At 43.7% G+C, this 26,798-nt stretch overlaps 2 long non-coding RNA genes across 3 annotated transcripts; one reads left to right on the forward strand and one right to left on the reverse strand.

Annotated features, from left to right (window-relative positions):
- Positions 1-1,892: 1,892 nt before the first annotated feature.
- On the forward strand, positions 1,893-22,130 carry LOC121677846. The gene is made up of 3 exons (XR_006021099.1): positions 1,893-1,976; positions 17,879-17,885; positions 22,120-22,130. It is a non-coding gene; the product is annotated as an uncharacterized LOC121677846 (long non-coding RNA).
- On the reverse strand, positions 19,021-25,789 carry LOC121677845. 2 transcript variants are annotated; one of them, XR_006021097.1, is made up of 4 exons: positions 25,595-25,789; positions 25,108-25,169; positions 22,627-22,723; positions 19,021-19,115 (listed from the first exon to the last, which is right to left on the reverse strand). It is a non-coding gene; the product is annotated as an uncharacterized LOC121677845 (long non-coding RNA). The 2 variants fall into 2 exon arrangements; XR_006021098.1 differs by lacking the exon at positions 22,627-22,723 and having other exon boundaries at positions 19,033-19,115.
- Between the last annotated feature and the right edge of the window lie 1,009 nt (positions 25,790-26,798).

Consider the following 26,798-nt stretch of genomic DNA (forward strand, 5'->3'; position numbering starts at 1 on the left):
TGCATCTGAGATGAGTGGGTTCTAGAGGTGAATACATATTGCATTTTAAATACAGTTCAGGAGGCAACTTCATCTGTCCCTGTTTGAACTCCATTAAGGACGCTGTGGGACATTAGCACTGGAAGGACGTGATCAGACCAAATATTTGCTCATGACCGAGTCGCTGCTTTGGTGTCCACGGCAAATGCACTCACGACTCCGAGAGGGGGCTGAGGCGCATTCTACTGAGAACATTCTACACAGCCATATTTCTGTCAACATTGAGCACTGAAAATAAGGGAGTTTACCCTGGTTTCTCACCTAAAATACGGGAACATTTCAACATATGTCTTTCTGTTGCTATCCCTCTGCTGACAGTAAGATTTGCTTACAGGTTGGTGTCAAATCGTGCTCTCACAACAACACTGTTATCTTAATAGGCTAATATCACTCTAAGGTCGCCTTCAAGCAAGCAAAATGATGTTTTGAAAACATCTGTTTTGCTGGACAGGCGAGGAGGTAGCAACAGGACAACAGTACAATAGAGTAGAGACTAACAGGTGCGGTGGTAGGGCTAATGTTATGAAAGTATTAAAATACGGGATATTTTACGGGAAAATATTAAAATAGGAAGACGGGGGTATACCGTAAAGTATACTATAGCTACTATAGGTCTGTAAAGTATACTATAGGTACTATAGGTCCGTAAAGTATACTATAGGTACTATAGGTCTGGCAGTGAATGTCTATCTGCTTATGTAAGACCATACATCTGACAGACATAGAAATGTACATTTCACCTCACAAGTCAGCTTAGCAAAGGCCTATAGGAAACCACTAATAATTGTCCTGGAGAAAATCATCTTTCTAGTTCAGCTACTTTTAAATATGAAGTGCTGCCTTGCAATGTGTGTCCCCAATCATCTGGTGGACGGAACTAAACACAAGAGAGAGGAAGTCATTTGAAGCTGTGTGAAAATGTCTGGCACCAACCAACGCCCCTCCTCCTTCTCTCCCCTTAATTCCTTGAATCCAGCAAATTACAACAAACCAGCCAAGAAGTGGAGAAATCCTCCTCTCACACGCGGTGCTCGGACATCAAAGGAAGAACAGAGGAGTCTGTGGAGAGATGGAGTGACCTGCGGTCTGATGAAGAGACCCTCCACACACACACACACACACACACACACACACACTCATCTCCCTGGCACCAAATGAAAGAAGAGCCCTCCCCACATCTCTCTGCTGTTGAACACTAACTAACGCATACACACATACACACACACACACACACACACACACACACACACACACAGACACCCGACACACACAGACACACGACACACACACACAGACACAAACATAGCACTCTTAACGGCTCCGATTAAACGACTTCTCTTCTCCGACACCTCATCTCCGTGCTTCAGCTGGGCAAGGTAAACAAACCTTCGGTATGCACCGCACAGAGGAAATGACTTCAAAGAATGGATTTACGACGCCGCAGACAGAATTACAGAGTAACGCTGAAGTCTTTTCTCCCTCTTTGACATCTGCAAGATACAATCAACAAGCACATTTAATGCATGGAACTGTTCTCTTCTGTGCCATTTCACATGCAATTTGAAGAGCATTTCACAAGGGCCTGTTTTAAAGAAAAACATGCCTGTATACTTTCTGCGCTGTCAAACAGTAGTTGAAGGGAACAAACAACATGGGTAATGAGGAGGTCCTGGTCTTGTTAAGGCAGATATACCATGTTAGACAAACTGTTTGGAATGGACCCACGCTTGATCTGGTCCAGCTCTGCGTTCCGGTCAGAACCTGCTGAAATACAGTACTTCTTCTGCAGCGTGCTGTGAATTACCAATCTAACTTTCCACATTCCCTTTAAGGGTCTCTCTCTCTCTCTCTCTCTCTCTCTCTCTCTCTCTCTCTCTCTCTCTCTCTCTCTCTCTCTCTCGGCATGCCATTCAGGTACAGTGCTGCCAAAGCAGGGTGTTGCATTCAAGAAAAAATACTATTAATGGTTTAAAGGGGGTAAAAAATTGCACAAGTTTACAAGAATTTAAAGGAAATATCAAGCTAACTGGTGAAGCTAACTAGTAATGATTCTCTCTCTCTCTCTCTCTCTCTCTCTCTCTCTCTCTCTCTCTCTCTCTCTCTCTCTCACAGTGTGACATGTTTTCCTTCCTCTGGCGAGTGAACAGCTCCCTCTTTGGGTTTAAAAGAGTAGACCTAACATGCACCCCTCCGCACCCCTCCACCCCCCACCCCCCCCCGCCCCCACACACACACCCATCTTCCATTACCACTCACTCGCCCAAAACTACATTCCTTAAAAGCCGGGCACATCTCAACCCACACACTCCAGCCCCTAACAGGCCTGCCCTTAACGGACAATCCATCACTGTCCTCCCAATCAATAATCAATCTGCTCTGTCCCCAGTCCTCTCCATCCATCTCCATTGGCCGGCCCGGTCCACTCTGCCAGTATAGATCATAATTTGGGCTGCAGTAATTGCAGGTCAGGGGAGGGGACGTAATTAGAGCCATCACAGAGGCCGGCGTGCCGTGCCGTGCCACACCACCCTCATCCCCACCCATTCCATCTGACCCAAATAACAATGTTTTCGCACTATTAGAAGTGAAAAGGATAGAGAGAAAGAAAAAGGAGGAAAGAGAAATTCTGAGAATTTATAGATTTGTTATCTCAGAGGGACAATCTTATTGCTCTCTTCTAAATGAAGAGAGAGGGAGAGAAAGAGAAAAGTCCCAGAAACTTCTACATTTCTTACCTTACAGCGAGACATTTCTTTTAGCAAAAAACTAAGCCCCTAATGGGAGAATGTTTGCTGCTTTAGTTGGAAAAGTGATTTTCTGGAAATGTGGTTCATTAAAGTGCCATTTCTATTGAATTACTGCATGTTTGTTTCCTTCATTTGATGTGCTGTAGCTGTAAAATCATGTTTTCAAAAACAAAATAGCATGAAGCAGGGGAAGTATGTATAAACAAAGCCTGTGTATCTACATGTGCTTTTGCCAGAGGGTTTTAACATTGTAGACTGAGTTTCTTCATGAAGGAAATATTCTCTCTCTCTCTCTCTCTCTCTCTCGGCCATCAGGGAGGCAATATCACCCAAGTGCTTGCGGAGTAAGTGGAGCATTCAACTGTAAACACTGGTTCTACAGAAATGATGTGCTGTTAATTAATTTACTTTGAGGAGAAGAAGGGGTAAAAAAAAAACAGAAATCCCACCACAGCGCTAACTGCTGGTTCAGACTGCTGGTATTCCCCTCTCGGAAGAAAATGAAAAACTTACTGAAGTTAGAATGTGGGACACTTCCCAGACAGCGGATGGTGCGGTTCTGGCCCACACGTGCACCGCATCTGGGCCAGATGCAGCGTCTACTTGCTGGGATGATATTATGAGATTGTGACGAGATCGCTTTGGGACATCACGAGAAAAAAGGAGAGAGACTCCATACATACACACACACACACACATAAAAAAAGGGGGTGGTGAGGTAGAAAAGCCACACCGTTTTCAATTTTGGCAAACATGCCAGCAGGCACATCTCCTCCTCAGCTTTGGTCAAACATGGAGGTCTCACGACTTGGCCGCCACCAGCTGCAGCTACTGCACATGCTCGGCGCCTCTCCGCTCCTCTCCGCTCGGGCCAGGCACAGACGCTAATTGCCTCACAGCGTTGGACACCAGCAGCACGAGAGGCCTCGTCCCCGGCCCCTCTCACAGCCCTCCTCCTCTGCTAATTGGCTGCATGCACAGATAGAGAGATGGCCCTGGAGGGAGAGAAAGGGCCCTTGCAATATTAATGTCCTTAACAACTTTGGAAGAGCGCCCACACTCAAGGCCCCCCCACCTCCTGACTGCCTACGGCGCCCCTTCCTCCCCACATCTCTCCCCCCCTCCTGCTCGGAGAGAGAGGGGCTTTTTTAAAATGTCTTTTCTCTTTTGTTTCCCACAGCACACACACACACACACACACACTATTTCTTTCACTGCCTCCACCCCTGGGACCACACGAGTCCGGTTTGAGCTGTCACGCTCAAGCGAGGCTTACATGCCCACGGACACGCGTCGTGTCCACTGACGAAAACTCTCCCCCGGGCGCTCGTGGGATACCCCCTGTTTTGCGGCTTTTTTGCTAGGTGTTTTTTCCAGGTGGTCCTCCAATGGCATGCCACCATGTGCTCCCATATGTCTGGAGGTGCTTTGTAATGGCAGCACGGCCAAATTAACTCATAAAGTCAACAATTAAGAATTAGTCAGCCATTTCATTTAATTGCACTGTTTGGCCAAATCATCACCATGACTGCAGCCAGTTTAATGTAAAATGTCTAAAGTCCCCTGAGATGGTACATTGAGGCCTGGATTTTCTACATGCCACTTTTGCTTATTACCAATGGACTGGATCAGGGCATGGACAAATGTACATCGACACTGAATCATACAGAGTGCAACAAGGGCCAAAAGTAATGCTGACTCATAGTAACATAGTAACTCTTATAAAATGTTATTGCTGAAGTATTTAAAAGTCTTAGTATGAAGCCGGCCACACCATCATAATGAAAAGAAGGTGGTAAAATGAGTGTGTAATGTATGATAAAAATATCCACAAAAACTTTCAAAACATCACATATGTATTCAAGGAATGAACTTCCATGCACACATCAAAACTCCTTTGAGGGAGAGAGAGAGAGAGAGAGAGAGAGAGAGAGAGAGAGAGAGAAGAGAGAAAAAAAGAAAAGGCTCCTCGTCGTTACTCATCAACGCTTTTCGCTGAAACGCCGTGTTTGCAATATGCAATTAATGAGTTGTTGGGCGCTTTGAACGGATCCCATTCCAAATGTAATTGTCTAGGGTCCCCAGAGGCGCAGGGGACAAGCCCAGCAACGACGCTTGTCACTGGAAACACTGACGGTCTTTAATCTTCATTTGATGACTTTTCACTCGCCTGCCGTAGCGGAAAGCCAGAGAACTAGTGTGTTTGGGGGGGTGGAGTGTGTGTGTGTGTGTGTGTGTGTGTGTGTTGGGGGGGTACGGGGGAGGAGGAGACACCATGTTTCAGACAGACCCACTTCTGTCAGTCACACCCACAGTGAGCGTCTCATCTTTCCGCCAGTTTCAGTGGATGTGTACTTTTTCAAAAAGCGTCCGGCACCGTACTCAACAGCAACTAACTGCTGCGACAGAGGCGACATGTGTGTGTGTGTGTGTGTGTCTGTGTGTTTGTTCGCAAGCACTTCTCTGGTGTGTCTGTATGTGTGTGTGTGTGTGTGTGTTGAGGAGGGGAGCACTCTAGATGTCTCACGTCAGAGGAATCAAAGTGTGAGGGAGACTCATCAGGCAGATCTGACAGCTCACTAGGGGAAAGAGGCTATTTATAAACCCCACGCTGACAGGCCCCATAGAGATCAATCCATACCTGAATGTTTTATCCACATGGAATAAGTGTGTCTATGTCTGCCGTGCATGTGTGTAAGTGTGTGGTAGGTGTTTTGAGTTAGTTCTGTGTGTGGACTGCGAACTGATACACAGACACTTATTAGAGGCAGAAGCCACTCCCTGGTCTGTTACTGTAGTTTTGTTTTTCTTTGTCCATCACTCACACACTCACACACACACTCACTCACGTTCCTCCAAGCCTTGTGAAAACTAGTCAGTGGGTTGAGTGACAGTGCACACTTGACATGATCAAATGAGTTCACGCTGTGTTGCCACAGCATGGAACCCATTTAGCCTTAAAGTCACATGAGCGGTTTACCATAACCACTGTGGCCACGCACCCCAAAAGAACACCACACACACACACACACACACACACACACACACACCACACTGACACCCCACCCAAACACACCTACTCAGTCCAGACATCATAGGAGTGGAGTACAGAATCATTCAGTCGGGTCTTGCTCATCACCCACCCACCCCCACTTCCCCACTTCTACACACACACACACACACACACACACACACACACACACACACACACACACATAGACAGACATATCCGCTACCACCACACCCTGAATTGACTTTTTAATGTGGGCCAGTTTGACACACAGACACAGACTGTCTGAATGGTGCCTCAGGCACTGGTTGGCTCAGCTGAATGCTTCTCACAGTGGGAATGTTCTGACTCACCATCACTCCCCTTGGAGTACCAGAGGCAAGATGGTGGCTGGGCGTGGTGTGTTGTGGGACGGCCAGGTGTGGTGTGGTGTCGTGTGACATGTGGCGTGGCGTGTGGCGTGTCATGGCGTGGCGTGGCGTGTGGCGTCTTGGCGTGGTCTGTGGCGTGGCGTGGCGTGGCGTGGCGTGGCCGGTTTGGTTTAGAACTAAACATGTCAGAATGAATCACTACAGCATAACATTATAATATATAGTGCCATATTGCTTGAACAACACTATAATATATATTATAATTATAACAGCATTATAATACAGGTAACACTTTATAATAACTACACACAATTCATCATTTATTAAGCCTTTGTTACTTATTAGTTAATGGTTTGTTATTCATTAGTAATTTCTTGTTCATACTTGATTTATCATCAGTAAAGCATTTCTTCACACATTTATAAATGGTTTGTTCATAGTAAATAAGCCTATCCAAAAAATATGCTTGTAAGTACATGATTTATACTTAATAAGTAATGAAACAACCACTTATAATGAAATCATTTTCTTATTAAAAACAAGTTGCAAACTATTACAAAATGCTTTGTTCATCATTTGTAAAGCATTGTTCCTATGGTAATTCTCATAAATAAAGTATTTGTACACACAGTTATAAATGGTTTGTTCATAGTAAATAAGCCTATATCTAAAATATGTTTATGAATTATTGTTAATACTTAATAAATTATGCAATATATACATGCACTAATGATTAGTTAGGGTGAGGATACATATTTTATAAACCACTTCCTAATACTATAATTCATGATTAACTCAGGGGTTACAAGTGGTTAGTTAATGATATTGTGTGAGCTTATCTAAAGTGAGGACTTTCTATGCCTTGCAACACATTTTCAAATGAGTTGTAAAGATTACATTCACATTCATTTAGCAGACAAGCGACGTACAATTAAATTGAAGGCCACTGACATAACAGTGAAAGCCGGGAATCAAACCCCCAACTTTTCAGGCTACTGCATGCTAGTCCAGCTCCTTATCCACTACACTACCTTAGCCCAGATAGAAACCCCTACAACGAGTTTCTGTTTTCTTCTACTACACACTGTTATTAAACATCTGTAAACTATTTTTAAATGCTGTATTCTTCTTGTAAAGCATTATTCCTACATTAATTCTCATCTGTAAATCATGTTTACACACAGTTAAAAATGGTTTGTTCATAGTAAACACGCATATCTATATTATATTTTTGAATTGACTGTTGTAATACCACTGGGCAGAGGTAGTGTAGTGGATAGGGAGCTGGGTTAACATGCAGTAACCCATAAAGTTGGGGATTCAAACCCCCGGCGTCCACCAATGTGGCTTTGCCCTTTAATTTCATTGACATGTGTAAGTTACTTTGGGTGAAAGTGTCGGCTAAATGAATAAATGCAAGTGTAAACTTTATAACTCATTTGTAAATGTGTTGCAAGGCATAAAACGTCCTCACTTTAGATGAGCTCACAAAATATCATTAACTAACCACTTGTAACTCCTGAGTTAATTATGAATTATGGTATTAGGAAGTGGTTTATAAAATATGTATCCTCACCCTAACTAATCATTAGTGCATGTGTATGTAACAACTGTTAAATAATGGAAATATTACTTAATCAAAAACATATTATTGCATCATTTATTAACAATAATGTATAAACATATTTAAGATATAGGCTTATTTACTATGAACAAACTATTTATAACTGTGTGAACAAATGCTTTACTGATGATAAATTAGAAATTACTAATGATGAACAAACCATTAACTAATAAGTAACAAAGGCTTAATAAATGATGAATTGTGTGTAGTTATTATAAAGTGTTACCATAATATATATTATATGTTGAGTAAATGTTGTCTAATCCAGACCATAGTCTACTAATACAAAGGTTTGGAGCAAGCAGTGGAGTTTAAAATGAGTTAAAGCGAAATATGTGTGCTGTGTGCTCTGATCGTGTCTGCTTTCTAGTCTATGCACACACACAAACAGATGCACACACACACACACACACACACCCTTTAAACGAACAAGCTTAAGCCTAAGGCAAAAGCAGAAAAAAAAATGTCACAAATGACATAGTAGACTAGGGCACTGTTTTGGAAGTCAATCGTTTTGTAGCAGCAGGTCTGCTTCCCACGTAGGTATGCCTGACAAGTATCTATCTGACGTGTAGTGGGGTATGCCTTTCCATTCATTTCATTCACCAGGAGTGACCTGAAAAGTCATAGCCATAGTGTAGAACACAAACAGTAAATACTGATATTAAACCTACAGAGTGAAACCCCTCCAGATCTTTGAAGCCAATAAAGGCAGTTAAAAATGTAAAATACGACCTGAAGCTGCGTATAGAGTAAGCGTTTCATTCACCAGGGGTAACCTGAGACGTCATAGCTGCAGAATATGAACAGAAAACACTCATTAAACTAAGCAGGTCTACGGGCAGGTCTTTGAGGACAGTAAAGGTGGTTAAAGGTATAAGATAAGCTTTCAGCCAGCCCGCGTCTTGGTTCATTCCTGAGCTCCGCCATCTGAAGGCAGCTGTGCGCCGGCTTGAAAGGCTGTACAAAAAATCTGGACTGGTTGTACATCAAGAGGCCTACAAAGATCAAGTGGGGAATTACAAAAAGGCTCTCTCCAGGGCTAAAACTCTGTACTACTCCACTCTCATCAGTAAACACCAGAATCAACCAAAGCAGCTCTTCTCAACTATAAACCGTCTCCTCCGCCCTCCAGAGCCACCCCAACCATCAGATGCTGCAGAACTCTGCTGCAAGTTCCAAACTTTCTTCCAGCAGAAAGTGGACGACATCCACCTGCAGCTCCGTCAGACAGGTGCCCCATGTCCACCTTATTTCACCTGAAGGACTGCAACTCCACCTCTTCTGCTCATCCCCATCAGTGCTCTCTCTCCTCATTCTCACCACTCAGTAATGACCAGGTCATGGATCTTGTGTCAAAAGCTAAATCCACCTCTAGCAAACTGGACCCCATGCCCACGGCTCTGGTAAAGGCGTGTCTGCCCACACTTTGCCCTACCATGACCGACATTATTAAGACCTCTCTCACATCTGGTGTGGTGCCATCTAGTTTTAAAACGGCTGTGGTCATTCCCACCCTCAAAAAACCCAGCCTGGACCCTGACGATCCTAGAACTTACCGCCCAATCTCCAACCTACCCTTCCTCAGCAAGATCCTGGAAAAAGCGGTGGCTGCCCAACTTCAACACCACATGTCCCACCATAACCTCTATGAACCCCTCCAATCTGGCTTTCAACCCCACCACAGCACGGAGACAGCGCTCATTAAGATCATAAACGACCTCCTCATAGCTGCAGACAATGGCCTCATCAGCCTTCTCATCCTCCTAGACCTATCTGCAGCTTTTGACACAGTCTCCCATACCATCTTGCTTCACCGTCTTCATGAACACTTAGGACTCTCTGACTCCGCTCTCTCCTGGTTTCACTCCTACCGCTTCACTAGGACGCAATACATCACTACAAAGGATTTCAACTCGACCCCAGCTCCAGTCAACCACGGCGTGCCCCAAGGCTCAGTGCTTGGCCCCCTGCTGTTCACCATCTATATGCTCCCTCTCGGCCAGATCATCTGTCAGCATGGGCTCAGTTTCCACTGCTATGCTGACGACACCCAGCTCTACATTAGCGCTAAACCATCTACCAATCTCCCTCCCCTATCACTAGTTCACTGCTTGCATGACATAAAGACTTGGATGTCAAGTCAAGTTTATTTATATAGCACATTTCATACACAGAGGTCATTCAATGTGCTTTACATAAACAAAACCAAACAATAATAACAAATAAAAGCATAGAAGGGCAATATAGTCAAAGAATAGTTAAAAGGTAAAAAGAAAACATAAAACACAAGGTAAAATCATTTAAAAATAAAGAATAATTAGTAAGCAAAAACAAAGACAAAAGTAGTAAAAAAAAAAGTAATAAAAGACAAAGTAGAATAATTATCGAGGCAGATTCAGAATTTGTAACTTGGCACAGTTAGCAGAAAGCATCTGAGAACAGTTTGGTCTTAAGTCTAGATTTAAAACTGGCTACAGTTGGGGCCTTTTTAATGTCATCCGAAAGTTGGTTCCACAGCTGAGCCGCATAGCAGCTAAAAGCTGCTTCACCATGTTTAGTTCTAACTGTAGGTTTTACTAGCAGGTTTTTCACCTGGGACCTGAGAGGACGAGAAGGTGTGTACTGCTGAAGCATGTCTGACAAGTATTTAGGTCCTGCTCCATTTACTGATTTATAAACAAGCAATAGTGCTTTAAAGTCAATTCTGTGACTTACTGGAAGCCAGTGCAAGGACTTAAAAATTGGAGTAATGTGGTCAGTTCTTTTAGTTTTTGTTAGAGTCCTAGCTGCTGCATTTTGTATCACCTGAAGCTGTTTAATACTCTTTTTAGGAAGGCCTGTGAACAGTCCATTGCAGTAATCAACCCTGCTGGAGATAAATGCATGAATGAGTTTTTCTAAGTCATGTTTTGACATCAGCCCTCAGGATGGCCACCAACCTGCTCAAACTCAACAACAAGACAGAGCTCATGGTGGTGGCCCCTCCGTCTCTGTCCAAGAAAGTTGGGGACGTCTTACTGAACGTAGATGGCTTTACCATCAGGCCCTCCCAAGAAGTGCGTAACTTGGGTGTGACTCTGGTCTGCAACCTCTCACTCCAAGCTCACATCAGTAACATCACCAAATCCGCCTTCTTTCACCTCAAAAACATCTGCAGACTCCGGCCCTCACTGTCAGACACTGTTGCGGAGACTCTGACACATGCCTTCATCACCTCCCGTCCGGACTACTGTAACGGTGTCCTTTATGGTCTTCCCACCAAAGCACTGGACAAGCTACAGCGTGTCCAAAACTCGGCTGCCAGGATCCTCACACACACAAAGCGATGGCAACACATTACCCCCACACTCAAGCAGCTTCACTGGCTCCCGGTGAAGTCACGCATCACCTACAAAATATTACTCCTTACATACAAATCCCTCAATGCTCTTGCTCCCCAGTACCTCTCCGATCTCATCCAGCATCACTCCCAGCCAAGGTCCCTGAGGTCCTCTGGCAAGGACCAGCTTGTCATCCCCCGTTCCAGGCTACGGACTTTTGGTGACAGAGCCTTCTGTGTTGCTGCCCCCACCCTTTGGAACAGTCTACCTCTCCATATCCGCCAAGCCCCCACACTGGTTCAAAAAGCACCTAAAATCACATTTATTCACTGAGGCCTATGGTCCTTAACCACCCTGCCCCCCAACCCCACTTCTACCCCCTCCTCTCTTCTCCCCTCTATTCCCCTGCCCTATCTCCTTTTGTAAAGCGACCTTGGGTTACTTGAAAGGCGCTATATAAAACCAAGTTATTATTATTATTTATTAATAGAACCTTAAAATGTTAGATGTACTAAATCATGTTTTATTTTAATGTATTAATTTTATTTGTGTGGGGACCGTGTACAATTTTTAACATAAATGTTGCTATTTGATGCATTGTACCAGAGTTAGCCTTAATGAAACATTTAAGAAATATACCAGAGGAATTGGGTTTTACACCTCAATGGAAAGATTCAGCTACATCCAATAACAATGCACATTCATTCATAGCTTACACATACATACACTCATATCTTACACACACACTCAAATCTTACACATTCATTCATATCTTACACATCTATTCATATCCAGGATCTTTTATCCATAATTCTTAATGTCTTCAATATTGTGTTGGATTAGAGCAAGCAAGACGTGCAGCATATCAGGAAGTTGTAAGTGAGCCTGTCTGTTTTGCTTTTGTGGTGCATTGCAGCATAATGTAGCAACATGTTTGTGATTGTCAGGCAGCCCATGCTGTTGTAAGTGTTAGCAACACCAGCCCATAAGCTGTGGAGACGTGTGGGCCGGCGTGCAGAAACGGAAATGTCAACATCCTCTGCGAGCAGCATGGGGTGTGATGAGAAACCTCCCCAACAAAAGAAGACAAGCCCAAGTGGAGAAGAAGTCAAAAGCGGGCGGTATTTACCGACCATCTGCCCGGCCCCACCGCACAGCCCCTCTGATCTTACATCAGACAGCTGACAGGACGCCACCACGCCTTTCATCCACCGCCCTGCCTCCAGCAGCGGTCCGGCCCGTGGGGATCGCGCTCCATACGCTTCACCTCCCTCTAACCCACCCTCACTCTGTGCGTAAATGTGTGTGTCTGTATGTTTGTGGGTGTGTGTGGTGTCTGTGGTGTGTGTGGTGTCTGTGTGCATGGTGTCTGTGTGTGTGTGTGGTGTCTGTGTGTATGGTGTCTGTGTGTGTGTGTGGTGTCTGTGTATATGGTGTCTGTGTGTGTGTGTGTGTGTATGGTGTCATGGTGTCTGTGTGTGTGTGTGTGTTGTGGTGTGGTGTGTGTGTGTAAACACACTGTCACATGGACAGCTGAAAGCAACTGACAAAAAGTTCTGACCTAGCCCCCCCGTCAGATAGCATCAGAATGTGGTTGAGATCTGATCCTGGATCTGACCGGATGGGTCTTTTTAGTCCCAATCTCCTTCCTCCCTCTCTTCTCTTCCTCTCGTTGCCTTAGCCCCTTTGAGGCACTGTCTGCTATAGGGGATATCTGTGTGTGTGAGCTAGCTGCTGCTATCTCAGACGGTGTTCTGGTCAAAGGGAGACTAGACTGACTGTATGCAGACGGAGACATGTCCTATATCAAGGCTAGCTATGGCCCAGATACCTTCTGTATTGGATGATTTTGATTATGAAACATTAGTGTCCAGTGAGGCATGGACCGTGGAATGAGTCCAGTGAGTCCAGGACCGTGGAATGCATTTAAGATTTTTCAGGCCAATCAGCCCACCAATTTCACTGATGCCTGTGGTCAGGATTGAGCAGGACCCGTAACCTACCGGTTCTACAGTCTACTGTATGCATTCAGTGTTCTCTGCAATATACAAAAGACAAAGGGCACTAAAGGGAACAATCTGAGCAAGATTGGGCCCAGTTATGGCCCAGAGCCTCTTCAGAGGTAGCTGCCATCTTGGATAGCTTCCTGAGGGTCTAGAGTGTGTGGTGTGCAAAAGCAGAATTAGAGTAGTTCCGTTCGCGTTGCGTCTGCTGCAGCCATTAGTACCTTTCCCACTGTAATCAATGGAACTAGCTACACCAGACGTGATCGGGGATGATATGTTCGAAAAAAAAGTCTTCTAAAATAATGTTTATGCTCCGCGAACGGAGTGCTTCAGTTGGTGTAGGCCAGGTGTTAGTCTCAAGAAAGAGTCAAATGGACAGACTGTAAAGGCAGAGGAGTCTTAAAAGGAAAGGTTTTCTGCCACTACTGGTTCAGACCCCTGAGTCAGTTTCTGTGTGTGAAACATGAGCATCCACTGCAAGCCACATGAAAGGCCAGACAGCAGAGGACAGAGAGCAGAGAGAGGAGCCTTCTGGGTTGGTGGAGGGTGCGTAGGCTGTTACGTGGTGTGGTGCTGTCTGTGAAACATGACTCTCCGGTGACAGTCAAAGAGAGGGATGGACAGTGTGTGTGGCACCAAAGGGAACGTTTCTCTGCCAGATGTGGCCCAGAAGCAGGCCGGAGTTGTCTAGCGTCTGCTGCGGCGACTTTGTGTCTGTGAAACGCGAGTCAACGGGAGGGGTGGACAGTATACGGGAGGAGACGAGCCGAGCCGCGCACTAAAGGGAACGTTCCCAGCGGGTGCATAAAATTACACTCTTAAATCAATACATCTCAAGGTCCGCCGCTCCAAAAGCGTCCAGGGCTGACCTATGTTAAATCTGGAGCGCAGCTTCCATCTCGCCCAGGCACACAAGACGCCTTACCTTGACCTTGCATAAGGAAGCGTCCATAATGACTGTCCCCACTGCCGCAGAGCCATGCCGCAGAGCCCTCTACCCACCCCCGGTTTAACACCACATAAACCACCGTTCACTCTCTCTTTCTCTCTTGTCCCCCTTTCTCTCTAGCCAGGAGTTTTTTAACACAACATAAAACACACAAACCACCATTCACTTTCTCCTTCTCTTCTCTCTCTCTTTCTCAAGTCAGAGCAGTGTTTAACACAACATAAAACACCCCTCTATCATTCTTTCTTTCTTTCCTTTTTCTCTCTTCTCTCTTCTTTCTTCTCTTTCTCTCTATCTCTCTCTCTAGCCAGAGCAGTGCGGTCATGCTTGTAGGCATTTGCACTCTCCTGCCACTTCATCGCAAGTTTCTTTATTTAAGAAAAAAAAGTGACGTTTTTTTTCCCTTTGTCTGCTTGTTTGTTATCTGTTTGTTATTCAGCACGGAGAGTCTGGGCCGGGCTCTTAAAATGAAAATGAGTTTTATGTAAGGAGTAATAACCTAAATGGATTTCCTTGGCACCAGGAAGCCCTGTGGCTATTTATCTTCTTCTGACTAATTATTCATTACAGTGGAGTGAGGAGAAACATGGAAAACATACAGTCAGATAACAGCACCAAATAGCTCTCCAAAATTACTTTCTGCTTTTTGGTGCTTGGGAGATTTCACACTTTTGCGAGCGCTGCAGACATATGGCTTCCATTTGGGGGAGAAAATACTTGTCATACAAAAGGCCAATGCCAAACTTTTTTCCCTTCTCTCTCGTTCTGTACTTGGAAATGGCAGCTGTGCTATGAGCCGATGAATAGGCACATCAAAGCACATTCATAATCATCTCTAAGTGCTGTTCATACAGGCACTGTAGTGGGGATACTCTCCGTTTTGGGAACCGTAGATGGTGAACAAAACAGCATGATAATATGAATGAACATGAATGAATGTGATTGTGATTACACAAAAAAAGGAGTACCTTCGTGCTGCTGCTGGCTTGTCTTCAGCTCCTCGTCATCTTCCAGCCAGTAGATGGCGCTCTTTGTGCCCTTTCTCCCTCAAATGGTGACCATTTTCACTGTACACCCATACACACACAGAGACACAGACACACACACACACACACACACGCACGCACTCCCACTCACAATTAACCTTGAACTCCACAAGCCTTTTGCTGGCGCTGCCGCCCTCGCTCTCTCATCCAAGTCACACCCCCGCGTGTCCCCTTGGTAACCCCCCTTCACCGCGCGGGCGGGCGGGCGGGCGGGCATGCCCCGACATGCCAAATCAGCCGGCGCTGCCGCAGCAGCCGGAGCGTGTTGTCAGGGCGACGGCCTGGCCGGCCGCTGGGCCCTGGCTCCGATAAGTAGATGCAGCAGAAATCTCTGCTCTGAAGAGGCGGCTGGCCGAGCTCCTGGAGGGGAGGACAGGGATTTCACGCTGTATAACACACCCCGGTTACACAGCGCAGCGAACTGGGATGGATCAGGCCCACGCATGGCCCAGATCTGGCGCGCATCCCACTCATCCAGTCCAGATTCGGCTGCTTATTTCAGGGAAGCACTGTGAAGTCCCTGCTAAGAGCCACATTATGAGTCACAGGGAAATCCATTTCTACAGGACCGTCGGCAGTGCAGATACTGTCAAATGTGCTCATAATGATGTCAATTCTTGGATTGTGACCAAAACAGACTTACAGTGAAATTGACAAAAGCCTACAATGAAATTGACATTTATATTTCGTATTTACATTTCTATTTTGTTTGTATTTATTCGCAGAAATGACTGCTAAATAGGTCTAATTAATAAGATAAACGGACCGCCCACCCTGCGTTTCCACGGCAATGAGAGTAAGTGGTTGTGAGTCTCCGTCTCCTGAGGGCCCTCTTCATCATTACACAAACCTCAGCGTAATGAGAAAATATCAGTTAGCATCGCACAGACTAGCTCTGACCTTGCTGCTATTCAAGAATAGCAAACAGCAAACGCACCCATGCAAGCCCCTGGCCGAGACAGTCATGTGTGTGGAGGAGCTGCCATCCAGTGATCATATGAGGTACTGCAGAACGTCAGGTGAAGGGGAGCCATTGTTTTTGAGATGCCCTGATACCAGGGTTGCATCCAAAGAACATAGCTGGCACTGAGCAGGGATGGATCATCATTCATCATTCAAGTCATCATTCAAGGGGTTGTTTTTCAAGGGGTACATTTACCTGCAGGGGACCATGCCCCCAGACCCCCCTAGTTTAGGATATGCGTAGGAGGGGGGGCTTTTCACGTCTGTACCCAGGGGCCCAGTGGCTCATAATATGTCCATGACACTGAGGTCAGTTAAGATGTCTTTCTCTGTGTGAGAAGAGTTTAAGGGAGCAGTCTAGACCCAGATTGTCATTATCTCACCATACCCTCAAACAGACACACGTTATCTGTGAGGGGAAACATTTGTGTCTTGTTTTGAAAGATGGATTGAATATTTCATATGTTATTTGTTGTCCACATGGTAACTGACAGTAATTGTACATGCATCTGGATTGTACAATGCATTTCTTTCTCTCTTATTTTCACAGCACAGACACATCAAGATTTCTTATAATGTTCCAAATGAGATAGAAAAGATTTGAATCGTCCTACTTCTACTGAAAAGAAAATATATTACAAGGAGTAACATGCAAATTACATGTGTTATATTAGTTCAGGAATTGAATTACATGCTGACTTTCTCCTAGTATTCAAAGAATAGGTTATGGGTTGTTGGATTGGTTTGAAATACTCTAATTTGACTACAGTCTATAGCCTTGCCATCACAATGGCCGAACATCTCTGGTTATAGTGAGCCCTATGGCATGGAGGCTCCCTCTTCCTTTCTCCACTAGGTGGTGCTCTAAAGATCATCCAAATGAGGTCTACAGTACAAGGAGTTGATGATAGCCTGACGAGCCATTACACCTCAATCCTGCAGATGGTGGTGGTAATGCACTCCGTTTGCAAACTGCCAAAAAAAAATTCACTGAAGAAGAAGAAGGACAAGCCAGCGAACCCTTCTTTTTCGGTGAGCTTTTTTTTGGGGGCAGTTTGCAAACAGAGTGCATTACCACTATCTGCTGGACTGAGATGTAATGGCAAGTGTACCCTGTAGCCTCGTTCTGGCCGCCGAGTGAATAGGGCGAATTGGCAGTGCTCAAACCGAGGGGTGGGATAAACGGTTGTCTTTCAAATTTCCTCTGCACACAATATGATAGCACTACAACTCTTGAGTCCCATGCATTTTCCCACCAGAGGAGCTAGTTGGCTAGTTGAACAAACTTTTGCCAATTTAAAAAAAAAACTTAACTCTAGACACGATTCAAAGACCGCTGTTTGCCAGCAGCAGCATCCATCTTCTTTGTTTTCAAGTAGCAGGAAATTCACGTGGAACCGTCGCCGACTCTATACACGATGTGATTGGCCTGATAGAAGTTTCATTTTTCCAGCTCGCAAGCCAAGCCGGAGAGTTGCTAGACTACCCTAACTGCAAATTATATTTGCTGCCGCTAGGGTGCATCTAGATTTCTAGGCTAGTTCCTTCAATGAGTTAAGTTGAACAGCACATTATGTGCTCAGATGTTACACCTCAGCTGTATTTCACCAAATATGTGTGTTTATTATACATGTTTAGTTCAACAGTCTAAAGTCTTGTATCAACTAAAAATAATTTTCCTTTGCAGATCGGCACAGTCCCCATTTCACAGTGAGCGCTTCACTAGTCTAGAGACAGCAAACAGAGGCATTGATGAATGCCAAGCAGTGTAGCATCACACACTAATGACACACTGAGAAGAAATAGTGTCAACAAGACAATCCTGATGATGAGGAGATAAATAGGTAATTTTTACCCTTTCAGAATAAATGATTGACGAAGAGAGACTTATCTCCAAAGTAGTACCACTAAATGGCGCATTATGCCTGTGCAGAGGGGCTCTATGACGGTGTTTCTCAGACTATGGGCCCGGCCCGCGATGAGGGGACTGCTGGTCGGCGGAGTCAACATGTCAGCAGTGCCTGTCATTTGTCTGATCATTTGCGGCACAGTTGATCATTGAACTGCGACCTGGACCAATAGAAAAAGAAAACAAAAGTTCCTCGATCAGGAAATACTTGCTAAATGAGTATCATCAAACATAGAGGCATAGTTGTATGAGCGCTCATTCGTTGCAAGTGCATGTATGCACAAGAGAAACTAAAGCCACTGTCCAGCCACTGATCCCAAAGTCTGAGGTCAAATGGGGGGTGGGGGGGGGGGGGGGGGGGGGGGGGTCAGTCTCTTCACCGTCCTATACTGTAATAAAGCCAAAAAAGCCCAAAAAGATATACTTTTAAAAATGAGGTTTGAGAGAGGATGATACAGCATGGGCCAGGTCTTCTGACTGCTTCTGTGTTGTTGCCTCAGGACTCATGCATGCCAGTGGGTGTTCCCGATGGTCAGGGGTGAGTAGCCTACTGTGCAAATGCCTTGAAGTAGGCGTATAACCGTAATTTGATTGTCTGTGCCTTCAGTTGCTCTCGGTCGGTGCAGCAAAAGTTGAACGGGGCAAAGGGAGCAATGCAATGCAACAGACCCACAATTCAGTTGGGCAACGGATGGCGTAAGCCCATGTAATGTGGACGGGATGCGTCTCCAGCACTGCACCGCACGCAGTTGTGTGTGGGAGCCGTAACGAGAAAACCAGCAATGCAACTTCAAGAACGGCGGCTTGACAGATCTCGCGGGAATCGTGAAACATTACCTTGTCAGTAGATACAGCTCTTGACTGGGGGTGTAGTCTGGGCTGTCCGCTGGCGTTTTGCTCATCGGTTTTCGACCCATGGGCAGAAAGTTAAAGGCTTTTCAACAGTGACCCTGCACAAATAACATTAGGCTATTTTAGATGCGGACAACCGCTGTTATGGTTAACACCTGTCACCGTTTTTGTTTTTGATTTTGTTTATTAAAAGATATTTTGAGCCTAAAGTGGCCCCTGTGCTTCCGGCGTCCATGGCTCTTTGGAGATAGTTTCTGCCTGTTGTTAATCCTTCACCTGCCAAAACAAAACCTCAAATCAGAAAATGTTTGGACATTGTGTAAAATGTGAATAAAAACAGAATCTGCAAATCTCTTAAACTCATGTTTAGTTGCAAAAAGGACAGATCAAATGTTGAAAATGTGTAAATGTGTGCACAAATGATAAAAAAAATGTAATTTTAATGGTTCTTAACATGAAATTGTTATTAAGTGGGGAGTTCAATCATTTACAGGACATAATATTATTAAAACATTCAGGGAATCCAGAGAACCTTTGCAAACAAGGGAAAGAGCTGAAAAACAATATTTGATGGCTGTGGTCTTTTGGAACTCAGATGGCACTGCATCAAAACCAAACCTGTTTCTAGACCTGTTGTATGGGCTGAGGAAAACCTTTGATAACCATTGTCTATGTCAGTGATTCTTAAACTAGGGGTCGCCAATTATTTTCTGTATTCAGTCTGAAATTATTATTAGGTGAAACAAAGGGAAATAATATTGGCCTTTTCTGCCTTTTTCTTATTTACACGCAGTTAAAAGAAGAGAGAGAAATGTTTTCGTCTTTCAACGAGATCTGGTTCAGCCTATGGGCTACTGGTCCGCTGATAGAAACAATCTGCTCCCACTATGCAAACTCAACTTGTTCCCGATATTTTAAGTAAAACAAAACAAAAGACATAGGTAGCCTACTAGCCAAAATGGACAGGTGGCTGCTTAAAAAATTGAACAAAAGCTCGGAAGTGCCATCTACCAGTGCGTCTACTCCTCCGTGATCCTCAGATGGGACAAGTCTACAGGCCGGTGAGAATAAAAAAGAACAAAAGGCGCGTCGGCTTTATCAGAAAGAATTTTTGAAATATGCATTCACTTGCCAAGTTAAAGATAACCTCGACCACCCACAATGTGTGATTTGCGGCGATGTTCTGGCGAATGAGAGCTTAAAACCTGTCAAAATGAAACGACATCTCTAAATACAGATGTCGGCTCAGCACCGTGGAGGAAAATCTCCGTGTCGCCGTATGCAGCATTCCTCCTAGAATTAACTTGCTATGTTCACGGAAGCATGCCCACCCTTCCCATTGAAATTGTTAAAGATAGTAAACCAGAAAAGGGAAATAAAAAAAATACTGTTATTGTTATCGCCATAAATATAGTTAATGTAACGTTGTAGGCCTAATGCTGGTATGTGTGTGTGCGTGCTTATGTGTGTGCGCGCGCTACGCACATAGCGCTCTGATCTGATATGGCGGCAGCCTACACTTGTTTAATCGTGATTGTTTGGTTTGCTCGGTTCTTGTTCATATGGAGTAAATAAAACAAATGACTTTGCTTTCTAGTTTTTGCTTGATTTAGTTGTTAACGTTTGAGGGGGGTATTTGAGTAAGGACTTAGAATGGGTTTGGGGAAAGTGGGGTCGCCAGACCTCGCCATACTTTTTTGTGGGGTCGCCAGACAAAAAGTTTAAGAACCACTGGTCTATGTGCACAGTTTGATACTCAAATTCAAAACTGCAGCCAAAATTGTAACAGCCAAAATTGTATTGAGACATGATGCAGAAAATACCACCGTCATATCTGGGCCTGAGCTTGTTTAAAATGGACAGAGGTAACATGAGGACAGAGGTAACAGGTAGCGTTAGACCAATCAAAATTTGCCATTCTTTTTGGAAATCATGGACTCATCTGGGCTAAAGAGGAGAGGGCCTATCCAAGTATCCAACTTTTTTCAGTGCTCAGTTCGAAACCCAACATCTATGATGATGTGGAGGAGCATTATTGCCTACAGCATGAGCATCTTGCACATTTGGCAAAGCACAATCAATTCTGAATGATGTATACAGGTTTTGAGCAACATACTGCCATCCAGGCAATGTCTTTTCCAGGAAAGACTAAATGGCTAAAATGGGCTGTCTGCAGTCCGGAACTGTCAAATTAGGTGCATCATGGAATGAAAAACATGATTAAGAATAACCTGTACTGTTAAGTAACTGAAATCCTATATTAGGCAGGAATGGGACAACATTTCATTCTCAAAACTATAGCAACTGGTCTCCATTTACAGGACATTTACAGTGGTAAACATACCCCTGTCCCAACTTATTTTGAAACATGTTGCTGGCAACAAATTAAAAATGAACATATATTTTCCATGAAATAGTCCAAATTTTCATTTTCAATATTTGATATGTTGTCTGTCCTTTTATTTTTTTATTTGCATTTGTTATTTGTTTTTATTTGCAATTTTTCTGATTTGGGGTTGTACAACAGCAGAGTAAAATATACATATACTGATACTCTAGAGGGAGCTCTACAGTCGCCAAAAATGCCTTAACCTGCATAGTGTACCTCAGTGTAACTAAAGTGTGGATTTCAGAGAAATCATTGTCAGTGAGCAGTTTGAAAGGCAAATTCCTGAAGTGGTGAGAGGTTGTTTTGAAGGCCCAATTCCACTGTGCCCAGTTACATCCCAGTGATGTATGATCTGCACTACCAATAACAGTAAGTGCCAGTATCTTTAGCACAGGGCCCATCGAGCACACAACGACTCTTCAGTCCAACATTATTACAGTGGCTTAGTGGAGTTAGTGATGCATCATACAGGAGTGAACCAAGGGGCTCATTCAAACTCCTCTAAGCTGGACTACAAAGGGAAGCCTTGGTGAACTATTAAAAATAAATATACACTTGTGTGATGTATCATACAGGAGTGAGCCAAGGGGGTCATTCAGACTCCTCAAACTACCATCCTCAAAGCTGAGCTACAAACTATCAAATAAATATACACTCACTCATGAGGGACAAACACACACACACGTTACTTTTTTATTTAATGGGTTTCAACTCATTCAATTGTCTTCAATTTGTCTTAAATCGTAAATCTAATCTTAGATTTACGATTTAAGACAAATTGAATTAATTAATTTAAGACTAATTTAATTAATTAAGGTTAATTTTATTAATCCATTGGCAGATAAATTGTTTTTGATGTCTTAATTTAAGAAGATTGACATATTTTAATAGACTGGATTTTTGCAGGGATGTGCCTGTATTTTATAGAAAATAGTGAGTGTTTTTTTCTCTCTTTTTCAAAGGTAATTATGCACTATTAAAAACAATTTCTACAACTAGATCCCATTACACCAACAGCTTTAAGAGAGGTGTGTTGTTTGTCATGGTTCATATAAGCAGATGTGTTATTAGTTATTATTAAGTAACCATTATTACTGTGCACCTTCATTTTTATGCCAACTTCATCCTGCAACATTTTTGCTCATTAACTCGGCTAGCCTTTCCACATAGAGCAGACAGCTCCCAGACTCACAGCTCTCCCCTGAAGAGAAGTCAGACAGCACTGCAGCTGACAGATAAGCCCAGGGAATGACACAGGAATCAATTCGGCATAAACTACCGAGGTGCAGAGGACATTCTGCGCGGTAGAATTCTATTTTCAGTGCTGTGACAGTATTGACATAGTGATCGGACTAGACTTACGCTTGCTGAACTAACAGTGAATTCAATTTTTCTGACCTCTGACACAGTGTAAGTAAGGGGCGGAGAGGGCAGCTGATTGGATGATGAGGAGGAGGTTGGTGGTGATGATGGAAAGTGATGGGAGATGGTAGTCCTGTGCAAAACAATAAATCTACTAATCAGTCCATATGAGTGAAGGTATAACATTTCAGAATGGTGAAATTCCTAGAGCTATAGGTAGGGGATTTCCCACAACGCCCAATCAACAACCAAGCCTGTTAAGTATTAAAGGAGCATTTCACCGCTGGGAAGATGAATGTGTATTTAAATTGGGTCATTTATGTAGTAGAAATGTGGAGTCATCATTGAAGTCAGTGCCTTCTTGACCGAGAAAGTCAAAAATGTATTTTTGGCTCATGTGCATGAAAGCCAACAACTCCCAGAATTCCCTGCCCTACCAAGTCACTCCTCCGGGACGTAGCCTAGGCCTAGACTACAAGCACACAGAGGGACTCATTAATGTAACATTTTGGCATTAATAAGGATTCTAAAATTAAAATGATCATTGTTTTATGTTGCACTCAATCTTGTGGCCATATATATCGAAGGTCCTGTTCCTCATATGGAAGTTTTCAAAAATGGCTATTTTGCAAACGTTACCAGCATTATTGCCTGTTTGCATGAAAATCACACATTTTACATATTTTCATGTCAGATGGCCCGCGATTTGACAGCATAGGTTAGCATTTCCAATATTTACCTGATGTCCAGCTGCGGCGATATGTGCTAGGCCTATAGGCTATTCGCCTTATTCACCCGGCGGCCAGAACGAGGCTAAAGGGTACACTTGCCATTATACCGAAGTCCAGCAGATGGTGGTGATAATGCACTCAGTTTGCAAACTGCAAAAAAATAAATAAAATAAAAAACTCACTGAAGAAGAAGAACAGGTCAGTGAACCCTTCTTTTTCGGTGAGCTTTTGTCTTTTTTGCAGTTTGCGAACAGAGTGCATTACCACCACCATCTGCTGGACTTCGTATAATGGCAAGTGTACCCCTTTAGCCTCTTTCTGGCCACCGGGTGAATAAGGCGAATTGCATTAGTTGTGCTAGGCCTAGGCTATTGCGTTTATATGTGCTAGGCCTATAGGCTATTGCGTTAGTTGTGCTAGGCCTAGGCTATTGGGTTAGTGGTGCTAGGCCTAGGCTATTTTGTTAGTTGTGCCCACTCCCAGCTCAGGGAGAAAGGGATCCCCTGGCCACACCACCTCCTTCCCCTTCTCATCTTCTGTATGTGAGACCTTCTCAGCAATAAGCACAGGTGCCTGCAAAGTCGGCTATATACTATATAGGGTGTCCACTCCCCACTCAGTGACATATGATTGACTTGATGAGTGATAGAAAACTGATTAGCGCAAAAGAAAGCTAAAAAAAATACTTTTTTGCGAGTGCTCATGCCGCAATCATCGGCTGCCCATAGCCTACTGCCCATATGAAAAACCGCCCCTGATTTAGGATGTTGTCAAATATTGAAGTTGTAGGACCTTTACATAGGTTAAACTACGTATGTTTCATTCATCCGGACCATGGAGGAATTAAACATTATGTCATCAACCTTTTTCCCCAATTTGACAGGCAGGTCTTGCTGCAGGCTTCCTGCTCCTCAATCATCCTCAACTGTTTCTCGCTGTATTGCGCCTCGTACAGGTTCACGAGCATCAGATTCGCACACCAGATCTTCAAAATCCCCTTTTGTCATATCAGTTTTAAAACTACCATCCGCCATCGTTGTGACTTATCAGCTTTCTCCGCAGAGCAAGAGCCTAGCCTGTGATCTTAGCTTAAAATAAAGATGGTGGATATTGCTTTTAGTTTCTGCAAGTGAAGTCCCACCCACTGATCTGTAATAGGTCTGTAGCGTGAGTGGGTCCCACCCCCTGGAAAAATTAAAAAATAGTCTTTGCAGTCTCACCCCCTCTACAAAGATATGGGACTTCCTGCTTAGAATGACACAAAATGACGTTTTTTACATCATTCTAAGCAGGAACTACAACACTGAAATCCATATTTCTCCCGTCTCAGGGGGAAATGAGGGAATGATGCACGACCATTTCAAAATATGACTGGGTTTCTAACAATACAAAGCTTGATGCAAATGGATGAAGTGTCCCCTTAAAAACTAAATTACCAAAAAAGCAACCTTTGTGGGCAAAACAAAATCTTGCCAACAGAAGAACAGCCTTCGAGAGCATTTCACTAGGGTTTTCAAGCAAGCATCTTAAAGACAGTTCTAGAAGTGGAACCCAGGAACCTTGGATCAACATGGAACTGGTGGACCAAGTGTGTTATGGGAACAAGCATGAGGGACATCATGGTCAAGTTGAAGTTATGGACAGCTACAAATGCCTGGATGTTCACCTTGACCATATTTTTTCACTCCATATCAGGAGTGGGATTTTATGATATGGATTTCTGCTGAATGGTGAATTTAGTGCTGATAACAAAAAAATACATAGTAAAACAATGAATGTATCTTACCAACCATAGCATCAAATGAGAAAGTCCTGCACAGTGGGTCTAGGGGTCCACAGCTTGAGTAACTGAAGAGGTCAGAGAAGAGAAATTTGATCACAACTTTCAGGCTCACAGGAGATCTCATCTTATCTAAATAACTGTATATAAACCTTATTTGGTCATTCTTTTTTCACATAAAATGCAAGCAATGAGAGGATGATAGGGGGTAATTCTACGGAAAATTGACTTTTTGTCACATCCATAACGCCAGTGAAATGCCTTGCCATTTGTATGATGTGAATGATAACATTATTTTTTGTGCATTTTTTCTCATGTACATTCTTCAGCCAAAAATAGCAAATGCTCAAATGTCATGTAATCATTCACATCATACCATACCATCACATTTTATTGGCGTTATGGATGTTACAAAAAACGTAATTTTCCATGGAATTGCCCAAGGAAGCACAATGGGCGTCCACACATCTTCAGTATACAAACGAACATGTACCGTCCGTGCCATTAAACTAGGCACCAGGAACCAGGCTCCTTGTAAAAGCAAGGCGACCTTGCAACTTTGGACCTACTCAACCCTTCCTCACTGCAAAGCAAGGTTTACCTTCAATTCACACTACACAAACAAACATGAAACTCTATGACTCCCCTGTCTCTGGCGCTCTATGATGCGTCCTCCTGTCTCTCCTGTGTTTCCAGTCTCTCAGTCTGGTGTGAAATAACCCCACCTTTAAATAGGCTCGCCAATTATCCAATTAAGTCTTGGGCTAAAGAGGGGTGATGGTCTGTACCAATATCCCCACACTGTTAAAATCTCCAATAGTATAAAAGACGCTACATACATAATACATAAACACATACACAGCAATAAACATGAAACTAAGTGCAGGTGGGTGTATGTTTGGTTGCACAGTCTGTGTGCACAAGGCAGTCTTTCAACAGTTTAAAACATATGAGGACAGTGAAGTGAAAAGGGAGGTCTCATTTTCCACAGTGTCCCAAGTTTGTGAGACTCTTAAAAGCAGAGTTGACAATTGTTGCAATAGATTACTGATATTTGAGCTCAACAGCCAATCAAAACACAGCCTTCCCTTCCATAGCCCTGAGGCAATGTGCTGATTAGCTGGAGTTGTTTAGGGCTTGGTCCATAAACAATTATTTTCCCATTTACATGTATGACCATCTGACTTTTTGAGTGCCAATCTACAGGACTGTTCAGAGCAATCAATGAACGAGACAAAAATTCTAATTGCCGAGAATCAGACTCGACCTTTAAGGGTACTCTCAATGTCTTATTCTTAAGATATACACATGTATACCACTGTGTAGTTCATATCCGTACATTCAGAGAGAACCATGCTGGCACCACTGTTATGTCAGTTCACCTCGCTACCTACTCCTGGCATACAAGAGGCCTTCCTAGACAGTGGAGATCTTCTCTGAGTCACATCACCCAAGTGGCTGTGCAGATGCTCTAGGTATATACAAACGGATCTGTTCCACTTGACAATATGACAGTGTACTGATTTCTGAATCCAAACCGGTAAATAACTTAGACCTGTCGCACTGGCTCCTTTGGATTTGTACAAAATATGTCCACATCAGCCACTAGAATTCCAAAATCTCTGTTTACCAAATAATGTCGGCCTAATTATATTCATCCATACAGGAACAGCTACTCTGTCTGCATGTAACAACGC

The sequence above is a fragment of the Alosa sapidissima genome, chromosome 12 (assembly GCF_018492685.1).
Source record: "Alosa sapidissima isolate fAloSap1 chromosome 12, fAloSap1.pri, whole genome shotgun sequence".
In the NCBI taxonomy this organism is placed as follows: Eukaryota; Metazoa; Chordata; class Actinopteri; order Clupeiformes; family Clupeidae; genus Alosa; species Alosa sapidissima.